The sequence below is a fragment of the Mus musculus genome, chromosome X (genome assembly GCF_000001635.26).
Source record: "Mus musculus strain C57BL/6J chromosome X, GRCm38.p6 C57BL/6J".
Classification (NCBI taxonomy): domain Eukaryota; kingdom Metazoa; phylum Chordata; class Mammalia; order Rodentia; family Muridae; genus Mus; species Mus musculus.
Window position 1 is genome coordinate 52,919,236 of NC_000086.7, and position 11,381 is coordinate 52,930,616.

The window sequence follows — 11,381 nt, forward strand, 5'->3', positions numbered from 1 at the left end:
AGTTACGACTTGTTTCAAAGGCTACTTGACACTGTGGCTGTCTTGAATTGTGGGATAGCGGCAATTCGGCATCCAAAGTCTTAGAATTTAAATTACTCATTTGGTGAATTGGGAGAGCAACATTTATCTATTTCAGTTTGAAATGATTTCTTAAATTTAAAATTTTTGGTTTATTTAATGTGCCTGCATGTTTGCCTGCTTGTATGTATATATGTACGTATGTGCACTGTGTGAATGCCTGGGGCACATGGAGGCCGGAGGAGGGTATCGGATTCCCCTGATATTGGAGCTGCCATGCACGTAATCTTCTGAAAGGATCCTATGAAAGAGCAACAAGGGCCCTTAACGACTAATCCATCTCATTAGCCCCTTAAATTTTCCTCTAAGATTTAGTTTTGTTTCACTTATGTGTACAGGTATGTTTATATGAGGGCAGCTTCCCATGGAGACCAGAAGGCAGCATTCATTGCCCTGGAGCAGGAATTATAGGCAGTTATGAGTTGCCTGATGTTAATGCTGGTAGCAGAACTTGAATCTTTTACAAAAGTAATATATACTCTTAACAGCTAAATTCTCTCTCCAGGCACTGACATAGCTTAGCTTGCAGTTTTCTTCCTTACATTATATTGTTTTCTTTTTAATGAGGTACTGCCAATTAACCAATATTCTTTATTTTAGTTATCTTTACTTTCCCTGGTATAGCTTTGTCTAAGCAATAAAAGGACCTCAGTTCATATAGGAGAGAATAAAAAATAGCTTTATATATCTAAACTATGTATAAACCAAGTAACTGGTTTCCCTGGGCAGCTTTTTAAAGCATTTAATTCTGTGAGCCTTTTTGCCCTGACTCCAGTTCCTGTGCATCTCGAGATGAAAAGGGTCATGAGTACCCACTGAAAACAGTCCAAAGCAGGAGTCCAGTCTGCTGTGTGCATTCATGGTCAACTTCAGCCAGTACCTGCTGTTCCTTCTGAAGGTGTTCATTTGCCCCATAGAAGAGGAGCTGACTCAGGGCTTGATGCAGGATGCAGGTGGCTGGATGGGAATCTTGCAGAGGCGGGGATGCTCAGTAGAGCAAGAAATGTGGGTAGATGGTTCCTGCAGGTATACAGCTCCTCTACCCATAAGCACTTTTCTCACATTTCCATATCAGCTTCAAGGATCAGAGATGGAAAGTCATTTTGTATGACTGTATTTATCTCTTTTCTCCATTTTATTAAGTACATAAGCCCAAAGCTGTGCTTGGTAGAGCACACCTTTAATCCCAGCACTTTGGAGGCAGAAGCAGGTGGATGTCTGTGAGTTCAAGGCCAACCTGATCTACAAATGGACTCCAGGAAAGCCAGGGCTACACAAAGAAACCCTGTCACCCCCCCCCCAAAAAAAAAAAAAAACTTTAACTAACTAAATAAAATATATAGGCCCAAGATATAGGAAGAAAAAAAGAAAATAACTATTTGCAGTTCTTATTTATTTTTCCCATAATGACTTCCAGTTCTTTATTGAAGACATATAAGATGCCATATCTGTACTCTGTTCCAGCTATATTTTGTTTTTGAGTCAAGGTTTCATGTGACCCTGGCAGGCCTGAAACTCACTGTGTAGCTGAGGGTGGCTTTGATTACTAATCCCCCTGACCCCTCTTTCCAAGTGTCGAGATATTATACGTATGTGCTGTAGCCACCTGATAAGTCTATCCTTGTTCACCACGGAGACAAAAAGGTGATTTCCCAGGGAAGTTCTAAGTAATGGTTGCTCGTTTGAATTTGCTGTGAGGAGACAGTGGAGCGTGGTATTTGATTAGAAGAATGGATTCTTTCGGAAGCACCTCGTGATAGCACTGAGATCTCAGGCTGAGAGTCACTTTTACTAATTGCTCCCTGGGTCAGGTCAGAGAGATAACGGATGTCAAAAGAATTCCGGAGGTCACGCAGTTCACCTTCCTTACCCCTAGGCAAGATTTACCTAAGCCATCCAGGATGATACACTCCTCTGCCCTGTTCGGGTGTTAGCAGACTGATTCTCTACTCAAGTCACATGAAATACGAACAGTATTGTATTTGAGAAAATCATCCCTCTGTAATTTTAGTACATCTCTTCATTTGAAGCTCTTTATTCTATTTCCATTAACGAACTATTCAGGATTGTTGTTTTTTTCTCCCTTTATTTAAAAAGAATCCTTCCTATACACAATGGCCATTCTCACATGATTCTGAAACTATCCTATTTTCAAATGAGAATTTTCTACTACACCTTATGAACTCCGCTGAATGGATTTTTTTAAAGACCTTTTATTTTTATTTTATATTTACACGTGAGTACACTGTTGCTGTCCTCAGACACACTAGAAGAGGGTATCGGATCCCATTCCAGATGGTTGTGAGCCACCATGTGGTTTCTGGGAATTGAACTGAGGTCCTCTGGAAGAGCAGCCAGTGAGTGCTCTTAACCTCTGAGCCATCTCTCCAGCCCCTGAATGTCTGAATGAATGTTTTATACTTTTTCTAATAGTAGAACCTGCTGATACTTACGGAGTACTTGATATGTGCTAAGGAGTAGGCTATTTTAAATACAGATCCTGATTAATCCTCACAGTCATACTGCAAGAAAAGAAAGTACTCATTCCTGCCTTATACAAAAGGAAACTGAGGCTCAGAGAAGTAAAGTCTGTGGTCATATAGCTAGCACTTGGCAGATCACAGATTTGAACCCATGGCCAGAGCTCCTAATCATCAGGTTATACTACCTGTTCGTTTTAGCTGCTCCATGCCAAATCACATTTTTAAAAAGTATGATGGCTTTCTAATGCAGATGGCAAAGTTTGGGACATGCTCAGACTCCTATTTAATGTATTTTGTCAGTAGCATTATCTTACTGTTAGGACAGAACCCTATATGTATGCTAGGTAAAAATGGTCTATTCTTACTCTGGAGATATTTTTTGTAGTCTCGGACCATAAGAAAACACATTCTACATAGCATTTATGCAGTTGGAGGGGGGCATGCAACATGGCAGAGGCAGGGTGTGTATAGTTATGATCTAAATAGCCAACTCCTAGTGAGTGTTCATTCTTTTTGGAGGGTGTTCCTTATTTAAAAGGTTAAGACTTCCTAGAGATAGTCAGGTACTGGAATGAATGTAGAAAACACTTTGAGTTTTACCAGATTAAAATTGAGTAAAGGCAGGCAGTGGTGGCACAAGCCTTTAATCCCAGCACTTGAGAGGCAGAGGTAGGTGGCCAGAATGAGTTCCAGGACAGCCAGGGATACACAAAGAAACCCTGTCTCGGGGGGAAAAAAAGAATGGTTAAAAGTTTTTTTTTTTTTTTTTTTAAGATCAGACAAGAATTTTAACTGAGAACAAAAAAGGCAAGTAGGATTTTTTGGAGACATGATCTATACCACAGGTTCTGTGGAGAATGAAGCATAATGATTGCAATTTACTGGCCTGCTTGTTCTCCGTTGATGTCCTGCAGGCATGTTAAACTACCTGTCTAAACCAGTATTTAGAACCTTCGGCTCTGAACTCTGAGTCTCTTTCTTTCTGAATCCCTTACCTTCAGTCCTTCCACATCTGTTGTGTAGATTCTCTCTCTGAGCATGCTTTGTCTTTTTAAAGGTTTATTTATTTTATATACATGAGTACACTGTAGCTGTCTTAAGGCGCACCAGAAGAGGCCATCAGATTCCATGTTGTGAGCCACATGGTTGCTGGGAATTGAACTCAGGATCTCGGGAAGAGCAGCCCTCTCTCCAGCCTGTCTTTTCTTTCTTAATGGTACCCTCTATCAAGTTTTCCTCTTCTTGTTTCCTAATAAACATAACCACTTGTACTTGCCTAACTACCTTTAATAGCTACTACCAGGCTTGTGAGATGGTTCGGCTCTGGTAAAGGTACTTGCCACCAAGCCTGACAACCTGAGTTTGATCCCTAGGATGCACATGGTGGAAGGGGGGAACCAACATGATTCTGAGAAAGCCTGTCTTAACGGACTGTTCCTGGCCTGCTCTCCTTTCTCAGCTTTTCAGACATCCCCTCTATGTGTTCCTTCACTGCTGCTTCACAAAAGTTCCTTTTGTACGGCTCAGCTCAAACTCCTGCTTGTCACTGCCGTATAGACCAGCACTGCATGCTTTGTAGTCAGGACACATGGGCAAGCTTTTTCTTCCATGGTGAACTGTGGTCTCCAAGAGAGTTGAAAATATATTCTCTTTGCCTGGTGTATTATCACATGGGCATAGTACATGAATGTATTTGGCACAGTGCTTTAAATCTTCTTTGTGATCAGTAAGTGGGCACTGATCAGTCCTTGCATTTCAAAGAGGAGTGGGTCTGGATAGGAAAAAGTGAGAAGCCTTTAATAACGGGCTGGGTTTAGACTGGAATAACATAAAAAAATCCCGATTTGGTTAATCGGTGTTGTAGTATTGTTTTGACGCTTTGGCAGTTTGAAAGGGGAGTAGAATTAACTTCGCTTAAAAAAATTAGCCTGGTTATTTCTTCAGTATGGTGGGGAATGTGTATTTCTCAAAGATGAGAAATGTTTTCGAATTATCTCCTTAACCATCACTCACCCAGTGTTGTTACTTTTGTTATATTCTTGGGCATTCTATTTGTCAGGTAAACCTTCGGTTTTATCTTTATATGTGTTTATCAAATAGTCCAGCACCTACTTCGTGCCAGGCACAGTGCTAGATACTTTGGAAATAGACTTAAAATAAATTAGCCTTAGAAGTAAAGAGCCATGGGAGAGCTGGGAAAGAAGACCACAGCTGATGTACCTGAGAAGTCACAAGGTTTTGTGGGAAGTGACATCTGAGCCTAGTATGGTGACCCACATCAGTAATACCAGCAACTCAGGAGGCTGAGGCAGGAGGAGGATGGGAGCTCCTGACAAGCTTGGGCTACAGAGGATAACCTTTTCCTGGTTTTTTTTTTTTTAAAGGGTGGTCTGATACTGTGGAACTCAAAGGTAGAAGGGAAGGTTTCAAGGAAGAAGTGTTGGGTGATGGTGGATGCTACATAGGTTCTTATAACAATGATCCTTCACCAACTTGAATAAATGAGAAAAGGACTGGTTTTAAGAAAAGCACACCTTGGCTTTTATAAGATAGAGTCTCAGTGTATACTCTGTGTACTGGCTAGTTTTGTGTCAACTTGACACAGCTGGAGTTATCACAGAGAAAGGAGCTTCAGTTGAGGAAATGCCTCCATGAGATCCAGCTGTAAGGCATTTTCTCAATTAGTGATCAAGGGGGAAAGGCCCCTTGTGGGTGGGACCATCTCTGGGCTGGTAGTCTTGGGGTCTATAAGAGAGCAGGCTGAGCAAGCCAGGGGAGGCAAGCCAGTGAAGAACATCCCTCCATGGCCTCTGCATCAGCTCCTGCTTCCTGACCTGCTTGAGTTCCAGTCCTGACTTCCTTGGTGATGAACGCAGTATGGAAGTGTAAGCTGAATAAACCCTTTCCTCCCCAACCTGCTTCTGGTCATGATGTTTGTGCAGGAATATAAACTCTGACTTTAAAATTTTCCTGCCCCAATCTTCTGAATGCTAGGAGTACAGGTGTCTGACACAAGGCAAACTTTTTAATAAAAGACTAGATAATAAAGTTGTAAGGCCTTCCCCAGCTACTTGGGCTTAATTGTAATCAAAGGCAACAAAGGCGTTTTTGCTTTGCTACAGTTAAACTTCATTTACAAGAACAAAAAGCAGGCCATGTTGCTCTCCCAGGACATTTGCCATAGAGTATTTGGGGAGGAAAAAGAGGTAAAATTTCCCTGTGAAGAACTTTTTCTTCATCTTTGTAACTGTGTACACGTGCATTAGGAATGTATTCATGCAAGTGGGAATTCTTTTTAAAAGCCAGTTGTGGCATGCAGGTTAATTTTAATGTCTGTAGGTATTTTATCAGAAATTTCTATTAAAGTGAACTTTGCATTCGTGGTGATTAAGTAGACTAAGCAGTGCTGGAGAAAACTGTCTGGCTATTATGGAAATGCATTTATTTAAATGCAATCTTTTTTCTTTGCCTTCCTGTAGTCGTTTTGCAATTGGGAGCACTAACTTTATGTCATAGAATTCTCATTTGTGTTTGCGAATGGAGGAGAACTAAAACCAGTAATGTAAAGGCAGAGCTCCGCTCAGGAGGTGCAGCTCACTGCAGGATTGTTTGTACAGTATGGTCAAGAACCTGAGTTCAATCCTCAGAACCGCAAAAACCACTGGCCAGTAATGGCAAATGGGCTCTGTGTGGCTTGGGGGACTCTCTTGGTGCTTACTTGAGTGTGCCTGTGTTTTGGGCCTTCTTCACAGATTAAATATAGCAAGCATCCTGGCAGTTCACAATATTCACAGCTGCAACGACCCATAGCTGAGAAAAATCTAAACAAATATGTTTGCACTTGCAAAATGCCTGAAATTTTCAGCTGAAGAAAATGGGAAAGAAGCAAACTTGACGTGCTCCAGTGGGAGACTGTTTTTCTTATCAGACATGGTTTGGGTAATTGGATCGAGTTGGAATAGTTGAGTACTCAGCGGAAGGTCAGAGGGGATAGATTAGGCAAGAACTTCCCAGTCTAAGTTTACTGTCCTTCAGGTTCCAAGTCTCCCTCAACTACTTCATTTCCTCTGTTACTCTGGTAAAAAAAATATATGACAAGTGCTTTTCATTGGCTCTATTGTTTTTTTAGAGATACCTAGAATTTGAAGTCCAAATCTGTCTTCTAAGCAACTTGTCACTACTTTTCAAGGATGTGAGTGTTCAGATTTTATTGAGGGGTTTTAGCTTCCTTTTAGACTTCCTAAGCCTGTTTTGATTTGTGATCCCCTTCGAAAAGACTGGTTTTGAAAACACGAGTAGAGCTATAATATCACATCGAAGCAGTTTGTAATTCATACCCCATCCTTGGCAGTGCCATTCTTTTAAAAAAAAATTGTAACAAGTAATTTGGTGACTGTCAACTAACTTGGTAAGCCAGAGGCTGCTTCTGTCTATGTTGGCTATGTGAGGTTTTATTATTCTCCACTATGATCCTGGAGTTGTACAGCAATATTAGGGCATTTCTGACTGTTTGCTTTAACTGTACTGGCCTGCTTTCTGGTTTTTATGGGAGATGATGTTATTACAGCCAGAAGAACTAGCCAGGCCGCTGTAAGGTGAGCTTGTTTCTTGTGAAGACAGCCTAGGTATGGGTGTCCCTTTCTTTAGGTGCTTTTGACAATTTGTTTCTTTGCATTACAGGCTCAGGCTCATGGCTTCTTTTCATACCTTCTTTTGCATTTTCTGTATTCAAAGCAGTTTTCTGAAGCGAGTGTCTCCAACGCAGTTAACCACATTGATCTGCTGGGAGCATATATATGTGCTGGGAGTTCCTCTGCTACAGCTGAGCTCTGGGAGCCTCCTCTAAGGGTCTCCAGGTAGCCACTGGATTCTAGCTTTTCCACAAACGCTTTCTTTTTCTGCCTAGCCATGAAGTTGGCAACCTCTTTTTCATTTTCTTCCCCGTGGCTGCTGAGAAAACAGTGTTTTTCCTTTTGATCCTTAAGACTTGGTGGAGACTTGGTTTCATTATTGGCCTTGTTCAGTTGACTGAAGCGCAGGTATGCTTCGCTGTCTGCTTCCTACGGTCCAGCTAAATTTTAGTCTTTGAGTTCTTTGTGTGGCCTCTCATGCGTGACTTGGTTCCTCTTTCATCTGCGGGTCAGCTCCCTGAGACCTGCTTGTGTGGTACAGCTTAACCCACGTTAGCATGCCAGAACTTGCGGCTGGTCCCACAGCTTCTGAGCATCCTGCAGAAAGGCTGAGCGGTCCCCTGTGACTGGACAGGACCTCCTTTCCAAACCTCCAAGTTTGGAGCTGGGGATTCAGAATTGAGGTTTCTCAGCTCTTCCAGGAGTAAGGTGAAGAGGGGGTAAAAGAAAAAAGCATTATCGCTGACAATGTTTTTGCCTGTTTAAAAGAAGACCAACCGTGGAGTGGGATACAAGCAGAGTAAGCCGAGAATTAACATGTATACCTACATGGGGAAAAGGAAATTGGGCCTCAAGAGAATATTTAGTAGGTAGGTCAGCCTCCTCTCTCTTGAGCCGGGAAAGGACACCATTGTTCTTGAAAAACGTGTTCCTGTCAGTTTAGTTTTTATTTTCCCACATCTGAAGGCAACAGGGACACATTGGAAGTGTGATGAAAACGGCAACTGATGCTCTTCTTCTGGATGGCAAGTAGTGGGAAAGAGGGTGACAAACTTCAGAGCAGATATTGTCTGTAAAGTCAGCCGCTGGGTACGGAGCTAGGTCCCATCTCACATACCTTGATGTGCTGATGATGGTGGCAATGGTGCGGTCTCGTTTGTTTTTTGTTTGAGAGAAGGGTCTCTCTTTGTATCCCAGCTGGCTTGAAACTCACAGACCTGACCCTGCTTCTTCCTTCCTGGAGCTGAGATTAAGGCATGTGCCACTGTGCCCAACATGCTTCTAAATTTTATTTCATTCACTGACCATTTCATACATTTATGCAATTTATTTTTATCATGTGTATCCTCCATTACCTTCCTCCAGCTGCTCCTAGTGTCCCCCACCTTGTCACCCTGCTAACTTCATGACCTTCCTTTTGTTACTACTAGCCCCATGAGTCCAATTATTGCTGCCCATATGTGCATGTGTGGGAGGCCATCCACCGGGGTATGGGGAACCTCTCGGCAGCCAGGTCCCCAAAGGACAGTGCTTCTCCCTTCCTTTCTAATGTTTTTTGTTTTAGAAGAAGCCATCTCTTTTATTTCAGAAATGGTTCTCCCTACCTGTCTTCTTTCCTAGCTTCTTTAATTATGATATTTATCTGTAAGCTTTCAATTTTGTTTCTAGAAGAGCTAATCTGTTCTCCCTACTTTCTGTGTTTGTTGAACTGAATTGTACTCAATTTTACTTTTCCAGTTCTTGAACATAGAGCTCGTAATTTATTTTGTGTGTCTTTTGTTTGTTTGAATGTATGTGAGTTTTGTGCATGTGTTGGGCAGTGCATTCAGAGGTCAGAAGAGAATGTAGAGCTAACAGATTGTTATGAACCACTGTGTTGATTCTGAGAACTGAACCTGGGCCAGTGTTCTCATCCAAGGAACCATCTCTATTACTCACTGTTTCTGAGAAAGGGTCTCAGTGTAGCTCAGATTAACTCTGAACTCAGGTTGCCATCACACAAGACTCTCAACTTAGTCGCCAGAGTTCTGCTATTAAAGGCATATACCTATATCCAGTTCATAATTATATTTAGAAATACCTGAAGGTAAATTAGGTAAAGTCTTCCAATGTGTGTGTGTGGGTGGGTTGCGCGCATGCACTACAGCGCACTTGTGTAGTTAGAAGACAACTTTGTAGAGTCAGTTGTCTTCCTTCTGCCTTTATGTGCCTTTATGTGGCTTTTATCTCAAAAAGGAAACTAAGTCTCTGGAGAGATGGCTCACAACCGTGTGTAACTCCAATTCCAGGGGATCTGATGCCCTCTTCTGATTTTCTCAAGCACACAAACACCCATATACATAAAAAAAAAAAAAATAAGGAAAAAAAGTTTAAGTAAAACGAACACCCTCTCCCCAAAATCTAAAGCCCCCCCCCAATTTTCTATTCCTAATTTTGACAAATATTTTCTTCTGTAAAATATTTTATTGATATTTTGTCCTATTTTTCATTGAATAGAACTAATAACAAAATAAGCTTTTGAACACTTTAAAAAATATGGTCTTCTGGGGCTGGTAAGATGGCTCAGTGGTTTAGCTCATTGGTTAGTCTTCCAAAGGTCCTGAGTTCAAGTCCCAGCAACCACATGCTGGTTCATGACCATCTTTAAGGGGATTTGGTGCCCTCTACTGGCAGGTGCGTATACCTGCAGCAGAACCCTTATATGTTAAATAAAATTTTAAAAATGGTCTTCCTGTGTTTCCTATGATTACTTATAAAATTGCTTTCTGTTACCTTAGCTGCTTAAACCACTTATTTGGACAAATCTGAGTTTATAGATGCCACAGTCATCCCTCCCCCAATTATTCAAATATTTTGGTTTCCTTTGCTTTCTCAGTTGAGAGGCAGGCATTGAATTCATTGGCGGCTGCACTATTCCTGATACTTTTGAAAACAAATTTTTGTATAACAAAATACTGAACGTTGTAGAAAAATCAGAAAATACAGAGAATTAAGAAAATCATTCAAAGATAACAACCCAACATTTTGCTATTTACTTCCCACCCCTTTTCAAAGACTATATACTGGAGACCTTATTGAGATTGAAATTCACATAGTTTCATATTCTCTATTAGCTTTCCACTTAGCATATATAAACCCATTATTTTGAAGCTGGGATGTTACTCATGCCTGCCATTCCAGCACTTGGTAGGCTCACAATCTTGAGTTCAGCTTGGGCAACAATGTGAGATGTTCTCTGAAAGAAAAATTCTCAGAAGGAGATTCATTGAAACATGTTTCAGTTGTTTTAAAATTGGGACTATTCAAAACAATTCTGCAATGAATATGCTTGTACAGTCATTGTTTATGCCTGTTACTATTTTCAGTAAATAAGTTGGAAATATAATTGCTAGAACAAGAGCTATAAACTTTGGGAAGGTAGTATTTCTAATCCTTTGCTTTGGAGGGGTTGAAATTTGAACCTAGGGCTCACACATGTGAGCAAGTGTGCTATGTATGATCTTGCTATATACCCCGATCAGCACTGCGTTTCTTTTTATAGTAATTACTTGAAGTTTCAGTACTCATTTGAAGAAGTGGGTTATTTCTTGTGTAGCCCTCGTGTTTTCTGGGAAGTACCTACATTGAGAACTTTTTTTTTTTTTTTTTACTTACATGGGTATTTTTAAAAAATGATAGCATGAATGAGTTTGAGTGTTTGATTTCCTTAGAGAAGTACAAGAAATTTTATTGGAATTTATATTAGCCTGCTAGTGTGTGCATCGACATTACTTAGGGATCAAGTAGTCCAAATGTTGGATCGTAAGTTTCTGTCTCTTTGCTTGTTGTTTGATCTTGGAGGTAGAGTGTGTGTAATGTAGCCCAGGTTGGCCTGAAACTCAACCCTGCCTTAGCCTCCTGATTATTGAGATCAGTGTTTAGAACAAGGCGTTTGGCAACCAGGAAACAACGTGAAGGTTTTGTTGTTGCCTTACTGTGGTTCACTTTGATGTGGCATTTATAGCTTAGGAGATGGCGCATTAAAAGCCTGCTGGGTATGGTACACTGTGTTTTGTGAACCAAAGCTATTAATAATGATTGCTGTGTACCTTTTAAAAAAGGAATTGTTTTTGGGGCTGGCAAGATGGCTCAGCGGGTAAGGGCACTGACTGCTCTTCCAAAGGTCCTGAGTTCAAGTCCCAGCAACCAC

The 11,381-nt window shown here is 41.1% G+C and overlaps 1 protein-coding gene across 2 annotated transcripts in view; it reads left to right on the forward strand.

Annotated features, from left to right (window-relative positions):
- Positions 1–11,381, forward strand: part of Phf6 (PHD finger protein 6) — a 44,748-nt gene that overhangs the window by 7,022 nt on the left and 26,345 nt on the right. The gene's annotated exons all lie outside the window — the stretch shown is intronic.